This window comes from Lissotriton vulgaris, chromosome 2_1 (assembly GCF_964263255.1).
Source record: "Lissotriton vulgaris chromosome 2_1, aLisVul1.2, whole genome shotgun sequence".
Taxonomy (NCBI): domain Eukaryota; kingdom Metazoa; phylum Chordata; class Amphibia; order Caudata; family Salamandridae; genus Lissotriton; species Lissotriton vulgaris.
In genome coordinates this window covers 1898584728-1898605459 of record NC_141687.1, presented here as the reverse complement: position 1 = coordinate 1898605459, position 20732 = coordinate 1898584728, and positions in this window count along the sequence as shown.

The following is a 20732-nucleotide window of genomic DNA, read 5'->3' as shown; positions in this document are numbered from 1 at the left end:
CTATTTAAATGTTATATAAATGAATTTTTTTAATTGTGTCAATTGATTAATAAAAACTTGTGTTTTAGCCAGCTGTAGTTTACTCTTATATATTTTTGATCTATATGTGATTTAAAGTGTCAAATTGCCTAGGTTGCTACTTTTCAATTGAATTTGCCTCGGAAAAGACATTCACTCTCTGCTTCGGCCTGGTACTCTGTAAGGGATTCACGTATCTTGGCCAATGTGGGACCCTCTCGCGTCTCGTGGACATTCGTTTCCAGCTGGTTAATCTGATGTTCCAGGTGTGCTATTGTTGTGCAAATATCTTTGAGGATGCCCCCCGCTTTGGCCATTTAATGGCCCCTGACAGCGACATTCAGTGCCTACCACATAGTAGCTAGGGATGACACTGAGCCTATATTGATTTTCAAGTATTCTTCTAGTGTTTCCCCCAGTTCAATCTTAAATACCATATCAAGGAATGCCGTGGGTTGTAGGCCCCGCTGCCTAGGTTGGGGCGACATACCAGGGAGATTCATCGACATAACCACAGGGGAGTGGTCCAAGTAGGTACGTGCTAATTGGCTAGAGGAGAGAGTATGCAACACAATGTCTTCTGATACGATCCACATGTCCAGCCTGGACCAATTGCTGTGTACTGCCAAGTGATATGTGCCCTCAAACTGTGCTCAATGATGGTGGCGCCAGACATCTACCTGAAGATTGTCTGCGATTATTTGCTGGAGTTAGCGTTGCGCTTTGGTGTAGTGGTGCAGCAGTGTGTGGGAACAGTTGTGTGAGGGATCCAGCGTTAAATTAAAGTACCTTCTCCCATATAAGGTGGGTCGAGCCTATGCTTACTATGCGTGCACATAAGGTGATGTAATAGTCTTCATCGTCCACATTGGGCCCATAGCTAAACACCAGCCTGATGGAAGCGGATTCCATCCTTCCCCATGTTATGCAGTACCTCACCTGTGGGTCAAGTGCAGATCCCTCCTCAATGTAAGGCACCACTTTTTTAATTAGGATTGCCGCACCTCTAGAAAAGGCACAATACGAGGAAAAGTGTCTATGCGAGGCCCATCTAGAAGAGAACTGGGGCTGTTGTGTGGGGAGGGTATGCGTTTCCTGCAACATATCTATGCTGACATGGTGCCTGTCTAAATAGGCCAAGATGTGTTGCTTCTTTGTGGGGTTTCCCAGCCCTCTAACATTCCAGGTGAGGAGACTCACGCTCGCAATGGTATTGGTCTTCTGCCCCTCAACCGTCCTTGCCTGATTTCCCACTTGCATACATGTACTGTGATTCTGGACTGATGTCTGCATGTGAAAGGTATCCGAACAAACCGGTTGTTATAACTAGCGTGCATATGCCTACCCTTTTATCCCAATATCCCCCCACAATGGCGTCCCAACTTGCTGTGTATAGTTCCCACCCTCTCAACCTCTCCCAGTACATCATGAACCAGTCCTGTCATGCGGGCCACATTATCCCTGAGTTGACACTGTTTTGTCCATACAGTGGGTTTGCGAAATGTCCATGAAATGAGGAAACAAACGGACAAGAACAAGCAGGCGTTGTCAATATATAGAATGGGTAGTGCTCGAACTACAGGGCTATTAGTGACCAATAAATCCAGTGTCCCTACAACAAAATAACAAAGGCAACAATTTAACAATACAGTCCCCGTTGATGGAGACAAAGGCGACAGCCAAGCAATACAATCCCCAATAATGAAGAAAAAGGGGGCTCTCTTGGAGACGTGTGTCCCAGAGGGCGTGACAGCTTCTACTGCACTGTCGTAACATGCAGAAGAGGTCCTTGAAATGCGAGTTCAAAATCCTGCAGGGTACTCGCTGTCTGCGGATAGTCTAGTGAAAGACCAGGAGGCATTGCATTGACAACAACTAATGTTAACTGTTCGTTGGATCGAACTTCTATGTTGATAGTGCCTACGTTCTAACCTGCGAGCTGTAGCATACAAGTCCACATCTACCATTCTCAGTCCTCTTCATGGTGTGGTGAGCCACCTCCACCGCCCGATGGTGAGTGCTCTGCTCTTCTCGCAGCTAGCACTATCTTTTTGAGGAAGTCCGCCTCCTGCTGTGGAGTGTTGCAGACGTGTTGCAAGCCGTTGTGAGCGAACCGCAGATGTGTGGAGCTTCTTTTTGATGGTAGCAAATTTCTTCCACACTTCCTGGACGCTGAGGGTAAAATCAGGGTATAATGAGATGCAATTGTTCTCAAAGACGACGTCTCTCAGCTCCCTTACCCTGTAAAGGGCATTATCGCGGTCGCAATAGTTGAGTAATCTCGCAACTGTGGGCTGGGGTAATGCTCCAGGTGGGGGCTTTGGTGCCAGTGTGCGATGCGCCCATTTCACAATAAGAATTCTAGAGAAGGCCTCCTGCCCAAAGCAGGTGGTGAGTAGCCACTCTACATAGACTTTTAGTCTCCTGGTATTGGTTGTCTCGGGAATGCCCGTGTTACGGATATTATTCTGCCTTGAGCGGGCTTTGATGTCCTTATTTTTCACCGCAATCACCTTTAGTAGTTTATCGGTGTCCATGAGTTGCCCCGCGGCCTGCGCATGCTCATCTTCCAGAGTGGAGATTCATGTTTCAGCCTCTTTTATTCTGCCAACCATTTTTTCAATCTTCTGTGTGATCTGATCCATTCTGGCGCACATGGAGTCTTTTTTCCCTTCGATGAAGGCCAGGCTAGTTTTCAATGTGTGGAGCAAAGTCTTCATGTCCACCTGGTCTGCGCCCTGACTTCGCTGGCTCATGCTGTCGTGCTCCAATCCCGGTGGCTGCCCTCTAGGCATTCTGCGGGTGTCGAAAATGAGTATGGGCTGTTTGCCGTCTGATTTTCACATTGTCTTTTGTGGCTGGGCTGAAGGCAGTTGGTCTCATAAACTCTAAGCTGGCCCCCTGACTGCCTGTCCCAGCAGGGGCAGTATAGTCATTCCCGGCAGTAGCAGGTGACCAATGATGTTCAGAAGATGGATGGCGTGGTTGTCACCTCCGCCCAGCTAGGCGTGATATTGCAGGGGCAGGCACTGCGTCTCACCTGGATGGCTATGTGACCCCATCCCCGATAGGGAGGCCAATCTAATGTGACAGTCTCCTTTTGCGCAGCTTTAATTAAGGCCAGAGCCTCCCAATGCGGGGGGGGGTCGCAGGAGCGATGCTGTGTAGGGTTAGGCAGGTTCACAGCGGCCTCCTCAGGTGTTTTCTTCAGTATCTATGGTTGCCCACTAGGCGATATCTGGGCAGGCCCCTGTAGGAGGGCAGGATAGCTAGAGCCTCAGCCAGGGCGCCATGATGGGGCGGGTGGTGCAAAGAAAGTGTGTGCCGGAGCACCGGCCCCAGGTGACACACAGGCCAGAGGGTCACCTGCTACCAAGGCTCCTTGCAGGCAGACAAGAGCAGAGCGACCATGGCCTCTAACAACCTCAGGCTCCAGGAACCCCAGTTGCTCCACCCGGGGATTAGCAAGGCCGCCAGTTAGGCAATGACCCTTGGATCAGTGGGGGACTCTTCAGGCAGCACCCAGGGCTTCGCTGCAGGCAATAGCTATGTCCCATGCCTGAATGCGTGGTGCTGCAGATGCAGCCGTCACTTTGTCTGGGCGCATTGTGGTGTTGAAGTGCACATGGTAGGCCCCAACCCTCGGCCTCGCGTGTCAGCCCCTACTCCCGAAAGGCCTCTGGGCTGCGGGTGGGTGACCACTGGGGTGTAACACTTGTCCCCGCCCAGCCGCTGTGTCTTCATATTTCTCCCCCAGCTAATCGCTGTCCTGACTTACGGTTGTTCTGGGACTTGCGCATGTGGGATAGGCCCCGATCCTCTGCCTTGCGTGCCCGCCTACCATTTCAGGATGGTTACTGGAAATGGTGTGATCCAGTAGTCAGGGTGAGGCCGCTATCGTCGGCCCTGCCTTCCTGTCTGCTTTTGCCCCTTCAGGTGTTCACTATTGTGGCACTGGTAGCGTTACAGGAGACACTTGTGCATCTGTAGCTGCGGAGTCTCCCAGCTAATGCCGGGACCAGCCCGTCACCGCCCCTCCGCGATCACAGGTAGCAGAGTCGCACGCCGCAGGCCACAGTTTTGGCCAGCACTCAGCGGGGTTACCACTATCTCTGGGTCATCATAGGCTATGCGTGCCACCTCCTTAAGTCTTCCGATACGCTGCGGTGTGATTGTGGGCGAGTTTAGCCCCCGGATTCAGGATAAATGAATAAATGATGAATATATGCTCCAGGGCTGACGGAGCCACCCTGAGGTGCGGCCATCTTGTCTGCACGCGCCTAGCGTTTCCTAGATGAATGTTGTTTTTTTTTATTAAGTATAACAAGCAAGGCAAAAACAATATACATTATTTATTTATTTTATTTATTTTACAGATTTGTAGAGCGCATGGCTGCCCGTAAGCGTCCCAGCGCTGTTGACTAGAAACCAGGTGCGGGGGAAGCATTACGGGAACAGCCAAGTCTTAAGTGCCCTGCGGAATGCGAGTAGGTTGGGTTGGGCTCTGATGTCTGGAGGCAATCCGTTCCATAGTTTGGAAGCATTGTATGCAAAGAGTCGACCTCCAGAGCGGGCTTTCTTGATTCTGGGTACGGATGCCAAGTTACAGTGGGTAGAGCGTAACGTTCTCCTAGTAGTGTAGGGAGTAATAAGGTTTTTTAGGATGGGTGGGGCCTTCCCATGCAGAATTTTATATGTCGTGCAGAGTGCCTTAAATTGTATTCTTTCCTGGATAGGCAACCAGTGCAAGGCGTTCAGGGCTGGTTTGGCTGAACAACGACGATGGGTTCCTGAGAGAAGTCGGGCGGCGGTATTTTGTACTGTCTGAAGTTTAGATATTACTTTTTTAGGGGCCCCCAGATAGAGGGCATTGCCATAGTCCAGGCGGGACAGCACAAGGCCGTGAATCAAGAGTTTTGGGGATTGTGTTGGAAGTAAAGGCAAAATGTTTCTAGCGGTCCGTAGAAGGCCATGGCACACACCAGCCGTTTTCCTTGCTTGGGTGTAGAAATTAAGGCCCTCATCTAGCCAGATTCCTAGGCTATTGATTTCTTGCTTCGGATTAGGAGGTGTGCCCATACAGGGTGGCCACAGAGATTTAGGTTGGTAGAGTGACTGATTGCCTAGAACCATTATCTCTGTTTTGTCATTATTAAGTTTGAGGTGTGAGGTGTTCATCCATTTGGTTATATCGCAAAGGCAGTTGTGGAGGTTGGTAAGGGATTGGTCTTGCTGACTTAAAGAGACTACCAATTGAGTATCGTCAGCGTAGGTTAAAAGCTTGATCCCAAAAGGGGTGACGATCTTCTCAAGGGGGGGCATGTAAACATTAAAAAGGGTCGGACTCAGGGACGAGCCCTGAGGGACCCCGCAGCTGATGCCAGTGGGCCTAGAAGTGAAATTACCATCTGCTACCTGGAAAGACCTCTCGTTAAGGAAGGATTCCAGCCAGGACAGAGTCGTTCCTACGATTGCAAGATCTCTGAGCCTATGGACCAGTGTCGAGTGGTTGACGGTGTCGAAGGCCGCACTCAGATCCAGGAGGATCACTGCCACTGATCCTCCTGAGTCCATGATTTTTCTTGCCTCTTCTGGGACACATATTATGATAGTTTGTCAACATTGGAAGAGGTAGGGAGATAAATCAAAAGTAATACAAGTGTCATAATCACAGATCAAATTAAAAAAAGCTGGACAAACCTACAGGATCATATAATGATTTACCTGCTCAGTTAGAGAGAATGTACAGGCTCAGACCACACAACACCATCTGCTCGGTTCTCAGACAGGTGTCGGATACCACAGAAAGCTTTATAGATATAGATGATGAAACACTTCCATAAAAATCAAGAATGCAAAAGCGCAAGCTGGTACCAAGCAACCAAAATGAGCAATACACCTCCTGAACTCAACATGAATTATCACTAAAATAACAGCCGTAAAAATATTTTTCATGAATGTAATTATTTTGCCTGAAAGATAAGCTTGCCAGTTTCTAAAAATGCAAACATTTCACACTGAAATTCACAAGTTTCATTGTACCTCTGATAGCACGGGAACCAGAGATGGTATTTGCACTACACAAACTAGACTCAGACTCATTTCCGCACTGCACTTTCTCCAATGGACAGTGATCTCAAACTGAGGCTTACCATCATCTATTTGAACATTTTAATCACAGTGAAGTATATATTGCTCTACAGTGAAGACACAGAGCAGTACACTTGCAAACCATAAAAGTTTATTAATAGCTTAGTAAAGTTACAATCTCAAATCAGTAAATTCAATCATAATCAATAATCATCTAGGAGAGGAGGAGCTTCGAGCGCAACCAAGATGGCCGCGTGAGCACAGGGCTCTCGAGACCCTCGTAACCTCCTGCATATATCCTGTAGTTTATCCTGACTTTCATATATGTCCCCGTGAAGACGAACCACTGGGGAGGCGAATACTGCAACCATAATCCGGATCGGACCCCGGGAGCCGGAGTTATGACGATTTGAAGATTGCGGCCTGCGCCTCCGTGATGCCTGGCTGTGGAGTTGGCATGGTGCCCGAGTTGTCGTTGAACAACATCGGCCTGAGGCGGCGGAGATGACCGGTCCGGCTCACTTTCACTTTCTTTTTCGTCTGCTGGAGAGACCAAATACTGTGAGTGCCCCTCCCTCTCGCTGGAGGTGACGGTCTGGTCTGGTACTCAAGTGTGAATATTCCACGGTAGGATCTGCCTTGTAGAGGCGCTTAAGCCGTGTTTTTAGGCTGATTCCGTACTTCTGCTTGAGGGACCTTAGAGATCTCCATCTTTCTACTTTGCTTGACTGTCTCGGGCTGACCGAGGTCGATCGCTGCCGGGCATGGCCTTCCACTCAGCCTCTTGATTGCGCTTTTATCCCCCCGCCCCAGTTTGGAATAATCTTTACTGTCTTTCACTATGGCGGGGAAGCCAGAGGGGGACAAGCAGAGGTCAAAGGCTACTCGGTGGGGTAGTTATACCCAAACCAACATCATGGACCGCTATGCCCAGGCTAAGGTGTCACCCAGTGGATCGGGTAGGTTGCTGGAGGGAACGAAAGATCTACTGACCTCAGCGGCGGAGCCTACCCTGCAAGACGTGATGGCCACCATTGATGGGATCAGATCATCCCTCTGGAAACAAATGGAGACTCTCGCCCACAAACTCGACACTGTGGCGATTGATGTGAATTTGATTTGCGCGGACCTAGCGAAAACCAACGAAAAGATTAAATCGCTGGATATTAAGACTTCTGGTCTGACGGACGACGTCGTTGAGATACAGGCGGAGGTTCACAATCTGAGGGCCTCCAATGACCTCCTTTCGCGTCGTCTGGAGGATTTTGAAGGAAGGTCTAGGCGGAATAACGTCCGTATTATAGGAGTTCCAGAGAAAGCTGAGGATTCAGCAACTGATCTTTTTGTGGAGAACCTGATCATGAATCATCTTTCACCCTAGGGACTGAGTAATTTTTTCACTGTGGAACGAGCTCACAGAGTTCCGGGTGGACAACCCAAGACGGGTGCCCCGCCGTGGCCTATAATAGCACGGATTTTCAATTTCCGTGATAGAGACGCTATCCTGCAGGCTTCACGTACAGGCGGTCTCATAAAGTTTGAGAATACTACCATCAGTTTTTATCCAGACTTTACCCAAGCTGTTCAGAAACAGAGACTTGGTTTTCTTGGGGTGAAAAGGAGACTCCGAGAGATGGACCTCAAGTACGCCATGCTTTTTCCGGCCAAGTTGCGTATCGAACATGCAGAGCGGACTTATTTTTTCGACAGACCAGACGTAGTGGCCGACTGGCTTGATACTCTTCCGGCCCATCATCCGCAGGGCGGGCAGAGCGGTGGTGCGGAGGGCGGATCGATGGACCAGGAATACTCCTTATCATTGACAGGTTCCTGGGGTATTCTGGAGGTTTCGAACTGTGGTGCAATAACTGTGTAATGCGATTCTGTGAGACATTTCGGGGGGTTGCGGGGCTATCGGGGGGTCGTTTTCCTCCTCTGCTTGATTTTCTGTAGATTAGTTTAGATGTGGGGGGGACAGGCACACTGCAAGTTGGGGTGGCTTTTTAGTTTTCTGCAGGGGTGCAGGGTGGGGGGTGTTGTAACGGGCTGTTGGGTGGGGAGGAGGGTTTTTTTGTTGTTTTTTCAGTTTCTTTTTCTGCAAGGCAATGTATTGCAAGACTTTCTGATCGGAGCGCTGGTTTCTTCTTAGGGTTGGATTTTCTTTCTTGTGTGGGATGGGGGGTAGGGGGTTGAGGCTTCTGAACTGGAATGTGAATGGGCTGGGGGATAGGATAAAGCCTGGGGTGGTACTGCAGCAGTTAAAACGTCATTCCCCAGATGTGGTCCTACTTCAGGAAACTCATTTGATAGGAAATGCATGCTATGCTATGAATAGGAAGGGGTATCATTTAGTCGCCCATGCAGGGCTCTCCACAGGTTCCCGAGGGGTGGGTATTCTTATTAAGAACTCTCTCCCGTTGGAGGTAGATGCAATGGTTCTCGATGATAGAGGGCGCTATGTCGTCCTTACTGGTCGTTGGGAGGGCAGGACCCTTTCCCTGGTCTCCGTGTATGTTCCTCCCGGCCTACAATCCACTACCTTTGCAGATTTGGGACGGGTTCTCCTGGCTCTCCCCGAGGGATCATTAATACGGGGTAGTGATTTTAATGCGGTTGTGTCTGGTATTTTTGATAGACATCCACCTAGGGACCTCAAGGGGGCACAGAACTGGCTTCATGATCTCATCGATACCTTAGGCCTTGTAGACTGTTGGAGACTGTTGCATCGTACTCAGCTGCAATACACGTTCCACTCTGGTGCCCATGGTAGCCTGTCGAGGATTGACTACGTCCTGGTGCCTGCTGCACAGGCGCCTTCTGTTGCTGAGGTTAAACATATGGCTCGGGGAATTTCTGATCACTCTCATCTGTGGCTTCGAATTGAATTGTCTTCGGGGACCGAGGGGCGGGTGGCCCTGATCAACCCTTGGTATCCCCGTAATCCCAAAACTCGTAACAATTTGATAAAGTCCCTTGATCTATATTTTTCAGAGAATGAGGGCTCTGTTTCGTCCACAATGTCGCTTTGGGAGGCCTTTAAAACAGTTCTCAGGGGTCAAGCCCTGTCTTTGATTGTGGGCGTTAAGAAACAGAGGAATGAGGCGGTGGTGAATGTTGAGACTGAAATAGCGGACCTTGAGCTAGATCTGGAACAGGAGGTTACCCGCGCGAAGACACATATGTTGCGATTGAAGCAGTTGGAATACAGGGCTTTAGTTACGGATGCAGCTAAGGCCATGAGTCGAGAGCAACAGGGTCGTCTATATGACGTCGGAGATAAAGCAGGTAAATTGATAGCATGGTTGGACAAGAGGGATAGAGCTACTTGTGTCAGCCTGAGATTGAGAGGGTGAGTGGTGTGCGGGTCTCGGACCCGGTAGAGATTGTTGAGTGCTTTGCTGATCACTTTTGGATGGTGTACTCCCCCATGTCGGATAGACTGGAGGAAGACTCTCATTTGTTGCTGCGTGACATTGCATTGCCGAGTATTTCAGATGCTGATAGAGAGCAAATGGACATCGCAATAACCGCCGATGAGGTTGTCCTTGCGATCCGCTCCGTGCAGTCTGGTAAGGCCATGGGTCCTAATGGGCTGTCGATAGAGCTATGCAAGTTGCGACCCGATAAGATAGCTCCCTAGTTTGAGAGATATGTTTTTGGAGTCTCGTGAGTGTGGTTCTCTCCCTTGAGACCAGGGACTTGCGACGATTGTTGTTATACATAAAGAAGGGAAACCAAGGGACAAGTGTGGGTCGTACCGTCCTATATCTCTTTTGAACGCTGAGCCTAAGATTCTCGCAAAGTTGCTGGCCAATTGCTTGATTACTGTCATTAGTGACTTGGTCCATCCGGATCAGTCCGGGTTTATTCCCCATCGGAACACTGCGTTAAATCTCAGGCGTCTGCACAGAGTTCTCGCGAGGGCTGCGACGTTGCGCGAGCCGGCCATTTTAGCGTCCTTGGATGCCACGATGGCTTTTGATACTATTGAGTAGCCTTATTTGTGGGCTGCATTAGCTAAATTTGGTTTTGGTCCCGGCTTTATCGGTTGGCTCCGGCTTCTTTACGAAGACCCGCTTGCCCAGATCGTAGTCAACGGTCGAGTTTTGGTCCCGTTTAGTCTCGGGCGTGGTACCCATCAGGGATGCCCCCTGTCACCGCTCCTGTTTGCCCTGTCCCTTGAGCCCCTTGCCGCCTGGATCCGCTGGGAGCCCTCAATAAGAATATTCGGTGGTCCGCCGACTCTGAAGATCGCTTTTCGCTCTATGCTGATGACATATTGCCATATCTAACCTCGCCCAGGAAATCGTTGATGATTTTCTGTGATGTCCTGGCCTCCTTTGGTAGAAACTCGGGTTTAATTATCAATTGGGCAAAATCCTATTTGTACGTTATTTGTGGCGACGTCCCCCTCCTCAAGCGTAACTGCCCCATACAGGTGACACATACGGGATTTAAATATCTGGGTATCTGGGTCTCCACAGACCCTGTGGCTCGGTATGAGCTGAATCTTCTCCCACCTTTAACTCGATTGCGGCAGGATGTCGCGGGATGGCGTAGACTTCCACTCTCGCCGTTGGAACGCGCGGCCCTCTTTAAGATTATGTCTTTGCCTCGTTTCCTATATGCCCTCCAAAACACGCTTGACATAGTCCCTGCCAGTTATTTTCGTAACATCGAGGGTCTCCAGAGGAAATTGATATGGGACGGTCGACCTCTCATTGCGTTGTCCAGACTAACGCTCCCGTGGTACGATGGGGGTATTGCCCTCCCAGACATCAAGCGATATTACTGGCCGTCTCAGTTGGGGGCCATTAATCACGGTATGTATGGTCCCGAACTGAATCCTGCGTTCGCTATGGATAGATGGTTGCTGCCGGGGGGCAATTACTATAGGGCATTGTACTCGAAATCAGTGGTCAAGTCATTGTCCGGGCCTACTAGGACGGCGGTTCGTGTATGGCATGATGCAACTGCTTCTATGGGTTGGAAGGACCGCCTGACTTTAGCGACCCCACTTTTCGACTCAGATAGACTTGGTACTCTGTGGAAGACAAAAGGGTTCTATAGATGGGACCTCATTGGCATTAGCAAGGTGGGAGACCTCTGGGTTAAGGGACAAGTGAAGTTGTTGGATACTTTAAAGAAGGAGTTTGAGTTGGGGAACTTGGAGTATTTCCGCTATGTCCAGATCTGCCATGCATTGATATCGGTCTTTTCGACGGGGGAGGCGATACCCGAGTCGTCCCTGCTTAAAGATAGATTGCTAGATGGCCACGTTCCGGACAGTACAATCTCCCTTGTCTATAAAAAGCTGATTAATGATAGATCGGATCTTCTGTTGCCCTTGCGTGATCTCTGGGTCCGGGACGGTCTTGAATTAGATGATGAGGACTGGCAGTCGGCGATCTCCTATCCCAAGGAGGTAGCGATTCCAGTGAGACTTCGGCTGGTCCAGCTTAAGATCCTTCATAGGGTGTACGTCACGGGCCCCCGTCTGGTTCACATGGGCTTTTCCGAGGAGGGTTTGTGTAAGCGGGGATGTGGTCTGGTGGGGACATTCTGCATATTATCTGGGAATGTCCTGACGTGGTGGCTTATTGGAATGGGGTGCACGATGTAATGGAAGAAGTCACGGGGGTTCCTCTCTCTGCTTGCTAAATGTCTGGGAACCCACAGATTAGAACATGGCCCAGACCCAGTGGGCATCCCTGGGGGCCATGATCGCTAAATGTGATATATCTGTGGGGGTCCCAAAGGCCAAGGTTGACACGTGGAATGAAAACATGGATTGGTGCATGTTTCGGGAAAAAACGTTGTATCTGGCCCGGGGCCGCCCTCAGAAATGGCATAAAATCTGGGGGCCGTGGAATAGGTATCGAGGTGACATATGTACACCACCTGCAGTAGATAACATCGATATCGCACTTTCCCCCTGACCCCACATTCAGTGTTTGCAATACTGTCTGCTTATTGTCTCTCCCCTGTGCCCCTCCTTCCCTACAATGATTGCTTATTATTTGAAGTACTGTTTACCTGACCTCATGTGAACGAAGTCCTCTTGTAAACCCCGAGGTAAAATTACCTCCCCATGGTTTACCCAGAAAATGCGACTCCTAAAAAAAGCCTGTAAAAAATCAGAAAGAGACTGGAGAAAAAATTTCGACCCCATTAAAAAAATTGAATATAAACAGACCATTCTTAATTACAAAAAGGCACTTAAAACCGCCCAAGCCAAATACTTCGAGGAAAAAATCAAGTCATCTACCAACTCATCAAGGGAGACGTTTCAAATTGCTCGAAAACTTCTCAAAACACCTGATCCCCCCCTTTAGTAGAGCCATCAATTAATCGATGCAATGAATTGGCGGAAGTACTAGAAAATTAATGTGAAGATGTATATTTTAAAATTGATGGGCCAAGCAACATTGCATTATTAGATTTGTTTAACTAGTGTTAACACTTAGAGCTTCTTAGGGAGTTTCTAGTGAAATTGTGCTTATTTAATAACTATTTTTCAAAGTTTTCTCAGAAGAGTGAACGCCCACAACGCTGGCGAGAGTAAAGTTTGCTTACTTAATCACAAAAGTATTTGTTAAATACATTGAGAAACAGCGATTTTCACTGAGATTACACAAGTGTGCTTTAAAATGCACAACGTTTTACATGTTTTCAACACTTTCTCGGGATAACCCCAACAAACCACCTGGAGGAAGTTGGACTTGCTCGATCCTTTTCTCCTCTGTACTTTGACCCCAGCACTTCCAAAGCTCACCAGTGACTCAGTGCCCCACCTGCAAAACTTCAGAAAGCAGGGCTGGCTCATTCAGCAGAATGAACTCCAAGCAAATGTGTTTATCTGTGACTGGCTCCCACATAATGATTTATCTTCCTAGTGTGGCTACTTTGTCACACATGTGTATGCACATTGCAGTTTACAATCTTCTTTGTACTTTGTCATGATCAATACTAAATCACAGAGCTACCGAATTACCGAAGTTTAGTGATCAATACTTATATACATCAGAGAGTTACTGAATTGTGTGAAGTTTATTGAATAATTCAGAATTGTAAAACTTGCCAACCCAATTCACAACGCAGTAATCAGTTTAAAAAGTATTACCCACAAAGTGGAGAGCAGATGGATAGAGAACATAAAACGCAAAAACAGGATTGTGCGAAATGTTTCGGCCCCTATCTCTTATAATTCCATTGAAAACAAGCTGTGAAAACGAGATGGAAGAAATTAAATCACTGGAAACCATGGGAATAGAAGTGACATGAAATATTATCCATTAATTCTTCTGCCCCTCTGCCACACTATGCATACTATGTGTATGAGAAGCAGCGACGGTCCCCACAGCACCCTCGAAACACGTGAAAAATAAAGCGATAATAAAACAGTTTTTTTGTTTTATTTACTTCTATGGGTCTGTGTGCCGATCTTAGGGGCAGGGCCAAGGGGTGACAGTACTGGATTGGGAATGGAGGGTGTGGTAATGGTCTAGTGATTCCACTAGCCGGAACCAGAAAGGGAAAGCCGGAAGTGGAAGGCGGCCATCTTAGAGTGGCGCCAGCCGAGTGCCGAGAGAGACATTGTCCCGGCGCTCCGGGAAATAAAATACTTAAAAGTTACACCGGCTCGTGTCTTCCATATAAAAGGCAGTTCTTATAATGGTGACGAGGCACGGAATCTAGCACAGAACCTTGCGGGTGCACTAGGAAGAAGGAGACAGAGAACGACGTACCCCACGAGCGGAGGTGCGTTGCTCCCGGACCGCGGCAGAGGGCGAAGGGCAAACTCCGGCGGGAGAACAAGGGCGCACCCACCACAGTCGGCACAGTGGCGTCAGCCCTAAAGACAGCGGAACTGCAGTCTGGCCACAGGGCGTCGAGGTGAGAGCGGAAAGAGACGATACCGCGCACCACACGGGGCACACAAGGGGATCGGTGACACACACAGCCAAGCACAAAAGACCCCCACCCACGATTGAACCTCACACGGCACACTGGTGGCGCAGCAAGGAAAGGGGGTAGGATCGAGCACAGCTGGCACAGCTGATAGAGGCAGTCCAAGAGTGCTCCCAACTACTGACGGCGCACAAGGGGGAGGTTCTGCCGACAGCGAGGAGGACACGGACGAGAGACAGGCGCCTGGAAGCCCACCTGGCCGGGCCATCCCAACACAGGCGGGCCCCAGAGGAAACGGAAAGATGGCAACACAGTCCACCTCCCTCACCCAATTGGTGCCTTTTCTCCCGAAAAGAGGGGAACCCACAATGCCGTGGGAAGACTGGAAGCGTTATTTTCTAAATTATTTAGAAGCATTGGAAGAGGAGAGTGAAGCGGCGTACTCGAGCCCAAGGAGGAGGAAGATCCTGCTGCACAATTTGGGCCCGGAGGGGCTCAGAGTGTATGACACCATCGTCAAAGGCGCAAGAGATGCGACCGACACAGACGTGTTTCGTCACGCCATTGAGGACCTTGACGCGCACTACAGGCCGGTAGTGTGTGTAGCCATCGACAGGCATAACTTCTTCCAGAGGAAACAAGAGGGTAGAGACAATCGATGAGTACGTAGCAGCACTGCAGAAATTGGGCCTGACGTGTAAATTTGGCACGCTACATGATGAACTGATAAGGGACCAGATCATAATGCACACATCCAGCACACATGTACAAGAAAAACTGTGGGTAAACGGAGAGGCCCCCCTAAAGGCGGTTTGGGCCCTGGTGAAGAAAGCGGAAATGTCCAAGCGGTGCGCCCAAGCGGCCCGGAAAGATGCAGGAGGGACACAGACGGTCTGCAAGGAAATGACGCACGGCAAGAGCGAAAGGGCCAAGCAGAGAGAACCACCAAGAGGCCAAGACAATAGACAGAACACACAATCAGGAGGCGCAGTCTCGGGAAGAGGTGGACGACCTAGCTGTTACAGGTGTGGAAGCACGTCGCACATGGGAAATGACAAAGTGTGCCCGGCGTTCAGGGCAAAATGTGCATACTGCCACGTGTTTGGCCACTATGAAAAGGTATGCCGCCGAAAATCAAAAGGAGCCATGATCAGATGCAGAGACCAAGAAAACTGTGAAGAAGAAGAAACTCAAACGAAGGATGAGGATTTGGAGGAAGTCCCCTACATTGATTCCCCGGTCTTGGACGTAGGGTGCACAGAATCGGACAAACCCAGGTTGAACATGCACATAGGTTGGGTGTCCATTGAGATAATTGCGTACACTGGAGCCCCCATCACCATAATACAAAGGCAAGTGTGGGAGGAGAAGTTTGTGACGAAAGTAAAAGAGGAGCTGCGCCCCATGGATCTAAGACCTGTCACGTACACGGGGCAGAGGATACCCATGCTAGGCTACTGCCCGTTGCTCTTCGAGTTCAGAGGACGTCAAGCGAATTGCAAGTTGTACATTGCGGAAAAAGGACCATCAGTACTCAGTTGGAAGGACCAAGGTGCGTTAGGAATACAACTGAACCCGGGTGGCATAGAAAAGGTGATGCTGATGAACATGGAAGGAGGAGATGACAATGAGGCCTGGCACAGGGAATACCCCAAGGACAGATAGGTGAATTGGCCAAGTACAAAGACCTCATCAGGTTGAAGGAGGGAGCCAAACTGGTCATTCACAAAGTAAGGAACATTCCTTTCCGATGCCGGGAGGCAGTGCAGGCAGAACTCGACAGACTGGAGAAGAGTGAGGTGAAACAGGCCATTGAGAGCGCAGAGTGGCTCTCGCCTTTGGTAGTAGCTCAAAAGCCAAATGGAAAGGTGAGGCTGTGTGTCGACCTCAGGGAACTTAACAAAAACATCCTGATCGACAAGTTTCCCCTTCCTCGCATCAATGAAATGTTGGCCAGGGCAAAGGGCATAAAATGGTTCTCGACAGTGGACCTGTCATCTGCCTACCACCAGGTAAAGCTTCATCTGTCATGCAGTCACCTCACGCCATTTATCACACCCTTCGGATGCTACAAATTTGTTAGGATGCCATTTGGGCTGGCATCAGCAGCTGCCGTATTCCAAAAACTGATGCATAGACTCTTTCGGAAGGTGGAAGGTGTTCAATTCTTCCAGGACGACATCCTGGTCATGGGTGCCTCCAAACAAGAACACAATGAGAAGCTGCACACTGTGCTATGCACTTTGCAGGAGAACAGCTTGACAGCGGAGTGGTCCAAGTGCAAATTTGGGGTACCGTCAGTAACCTACCTCGGCCATGAAGTTAGCAAAAGGGGCATAGAACCAAAGAGAGCCAACATGCAAGCAATATTGGACGTGCCAGCCCCAGGGAAGAAGAAGGACATCAGAGCATTCCTGGGAATGGCCGAATATTATAGCAAATTCATTCCCAACTTTGCCACCAAGACGCACTGTTTGCGCCAGCTACTGAAGGAAATGAATGGCTTCAAATGGAACAAGGAAGAGCAGGAGGAATTCGACACATTGAAACAGGAGATGAGTGAAACCATACCCCTAAAAGGGTTTGACCGGGACGCCGAATCCATCCTTACCAACGATGCCAGTGACCGAGGCCTGGGAGCAGTGTTAATGCAGAAGTCGGAAAAAGGAGAGATATCAACGGTCAGCTTCGCCTCAAGGTCTCTGGCACCCAACAAGGAAAAATTCAGCGTCATCGAAAAGGAGATGCTAGTTGTGGTGTGGGCGATGGAACGGTTTAGACAGTACCTGTGGGGCGCCAAGTTTTTAGTCAAAACCGACCACAAACCCCTGATAAAGGTTTTAACATCCAATGGCCATGCCCATGCGGCACCAAGGATCGCAAAAATGACACTTCGATTGCTGGACTTCGTGTACGAAGTGGAGCATATACCGGGGCCACAGAACAAGGTGGCAGACTTCCTGAGCCGAGCAGTGGCTAAGGAGCAGGTGGACAAGCAAGAGACCCCGAAGTGGGAGGGTTATGTGATGGCCACCATACATGACATGGAGAAAGTGATCAGTGCTCAAGAATGGGAAGAGGCCTACAAATCGGACGATGATCTGGAAGCGGTAAAAGTGTACGTCGTCCACGGGTGGCCCGAGAAGAGACACCTTAAGTAAACATTAAGGAGATCATGGGAAGTAAGGGACGAATTGTAACTGGGGGAAAATCCCCTGTTCCTTCTTAGGGGCGACAAAGTAATTCCTCCCCAGGGGATCGTAGATCATTTGATGGCCCTGTTACATGAAGGACACCAGGGGATCACCAAGACCAAGGCCCTGGCTCGACAAGCCTATTGGTGGCCGGATATCGACTCACAAGTGGAACGATATGTAAGACAATGTGAGTCGTGTTCTAAAGCGGACAAATCCCAGTTCATGCTGAGGCCACCGTTAGGGAAGTTCCCGGTGCCTGGAGGGCCATGGGAGATGGTGTCCGTCGACATCATGGGACCCATTCTGAACACGAAAGGTATACAAAAGTACGCCATGGTATTGATTGGCAAGTATTCCAAGTGGCCCGAGGTGGAGGTGAAGGAAGCAGTAGATACCGAGACAGTGATAGCCTTCCTGAGGGACATATTCATCAAGGAAGGAATTCCAAAAATTATCCCGTGCGACAATGGACCGCAGTTCACGTCAGTAAAATGGGAAGCTTTTGTAGCCAGGAATGGAATAGAGGTCAAGCATACACCCATATATCACCCTGCTGGCAATGGACAAGTGGAACGTTTTAACAGGGTGATAATGGGCACTATACAAGCAGCCATAAATGACGGACTGGACTAGGAGAGGGAGTTACCCAAGATGTTGTGGGCATACCGAATCATGCCAGGCAGCACGGGTTACAGCCCTTTCAAAGTACTAAGAGGGAGAGAACCATTTACAAAAGACAATATGGCATGGAGGAAGATGGTTGTGCAGAGCAAGTGGTCGCCAGCCGTAGTCAGGAGTAATCTGGAGAAAGCACAGGAGACGTACACCGAACATTTCAATAAGAGGCAAAATGTACAAGGAGTGTCGCTAGAGAAGGGTGACTGGGTGAGAGTGAAGGTGGTGACCCTGAAGGGAAAAGGGGAAAGTAAGTTCACACCGCCCCTGCAAGTTCTGGAGCCATATGCCCGATCGGCGTTACTCAGCGACGGCAAGGTGTGGTCACAGGACAGAATGGCAAAGTGTAGCAAAATCTTAAAGTGGGGAGCAGAGACGGAAGAAGGCGAAGAGAATGTGGAGAGGAGTAGCGAAGAAGGTTGTGGAAGGAATATGGAGCAAGTAGAAGAAGGCATGCAGAAGGTTGAGGAGAGAGAGATTGAAGAGGACAGGAATGTCAGAGAGGAAGGTGGAGCAAATGGCAGGAGCAAGAAAGAAACTGAAAAGAAAAGGACGGGAAGTACTCATGAAGGAGCAGAGGCACAAGGCAGGATGTCGGAGGAACAAAAGAGTGGAGGAGTAGAAGGAGTGATGAAGACGAGAGCAGGAAGAGTGGTAAGGACCCCTGTAAGATTCAAAGACTTTGAAATGAACAGCAAGTAAGAGTGTTTACCAAGTTAAGTGTTGTTGCATAAGGGTGGGAGATATGTGGTAACGGTCTAGTGTTTCCACTAGCCGGAACCGGAAAGGGAAAGCCGGAAGTGGAAGGCGGACATCTTAGAGTGACGCTAGCCAAGTGCCGAGAGAGACATTGTCCCGGCACTCCGGGAAATAAAATACTTAAAAAGTTACACCGGCTCGTGTCTTCCATATAAAAGGCAGTTCTTATAGAGGGCACTGTTATCAGTGTGCAGGATGGTTTGGCTCGCTGTCTCAGGCCGGCCAAACCGTCATGTTCACACTGAAGTTCTCTCAACCCGAGCTGCATTGACAGACTGAAGCACAGTCTCCAAGACTGTCTGGGAGCGAAAGTTCATGGCGTTTGAGCAAATCCTGAAGCTTCTCCTATGCATGAGAACAGCTTCAGGATTGGCAACAGGAGGATGGAAGGTAAGTTTCTTTTTTTTTTTTTCACCATCGTCCCTGATCGATCCCTTGCGACCCCACCATCCTACCTCTTGTTGCTGACACAAGCCGCTCCTGATAAGAACTATAAAAGTTCAATGAACATGCCAATGGAATTTGACAAAATTGGTTCACACTGGCAGAATGACACACCATTGACTCTTCCTACAATAAACACAAGCTTACTACAAGCTGGTGGCTCAGTTGCCTAACAAGCTCATTCTATGGGACCCGTGTTCAACTACAAAGGTACATGGTTAGATCCCCACTGGTAAAATCAGCCTTTTGTAATTTCTGAATAAATGGTCATCAATGAATGAAGTACCAGCGCATGTTATTATCAGCACAACAAAACTAAACTTGCAGTAAAAAAAATACATAAATATATGTAACATAGATTGTTTAGTTATAACTTAATCTGGGGGACTATACTTCAAAAAATTAACACAAATATGTGTCTTTAACAACTTAATAAAGAGATGCCTGACTAATTCCTTAAAATTAGTAGCTGCGGACTCAAACCACTTTTGACTTCCTCCTCTATAGTGTAACTCTAAAACTCTAGACTTTTTGCACTCCTGAATGTGTCAGACATGGGTTTAGGTTTAGGTCTGGCTTGACAGTGCTACCAGTTTTGTACACAGACTGGATTTAGGTCAGATGGGCTGGAACAATTTTCAGAGTGAGGGTGCTGGCCAATTCACCAGCTTACTAATAGCTTAGTGTTTAAAAAAAATCTTACTGAATAAACTAGTGCATGACCAAAACACCTTAAAGTGGGCAATGTTGGTGCCACAAAGACACTTCTGTAAAAATTAGTTTCAGTGATGCACTTTGGAACATTTTCCAAATTATATTTGCTAAACTGTGGTATGATTGATTCTGTCAATTTCATAGTGAGCATAGTCCCCATTTTAATTCTGTTTGGATGCTAATAAACCACAAACAAATTGACATTGAAAGGCTGCCTTGGAGTCTACATACAAGCAGGTTTTAATTGTGCTGCAAAATGTATGATGGTATGATATGACATTGACAATTCATCCAATACATTACATATCTCAGCAAATGTTATGCTGCTCGAAAACTGTTTATGTGATCATCACTTATGTCCATTTAAAATCACAAATACACTAAAAGTATATACTTGTAAAAAAAAACACTGTCTAATGGGAATGTTGTGCATTCGCTGAAGTAATTCAATTTTATAAACTGAATTAAATAACTATGCAATCTACCCAGTTTATCTGCAACCCTATTGAGCAATACTTTTAGATGTCTTCTTTTTATTTAGGCAGACTGGGAAAAATGGCTTGTCTATGCATAGTAGGTGTTGGACTTGGCCCTTTTGGCAGGTTCACCCCCGAAACATTTTGCCTTGTCTGTAACCTGGTGTTGGTGATGTTAGGCCACTGGGCACTTTAGCACTGTGATCCAGTGTAAAGTGTGTGCACTCTCTGTGTTCGTATGGTGAGATTGACCTGCCCTCCTATAGGAATGCATTGGGGATGAGTGTGTCCGTGGTAATTCCTGGCATGAGAGGAGTGGCAGGGGCGAGTTTAGCATATATGAAATTGTGAGAATAAATGCTGTCCAATGGTGTGCGCAGATTTATGATAACTGGTGGAGAAGTACCACTTTTAGAAGTTGGCATTTCTGTGTGCTATGTGTCTGCCT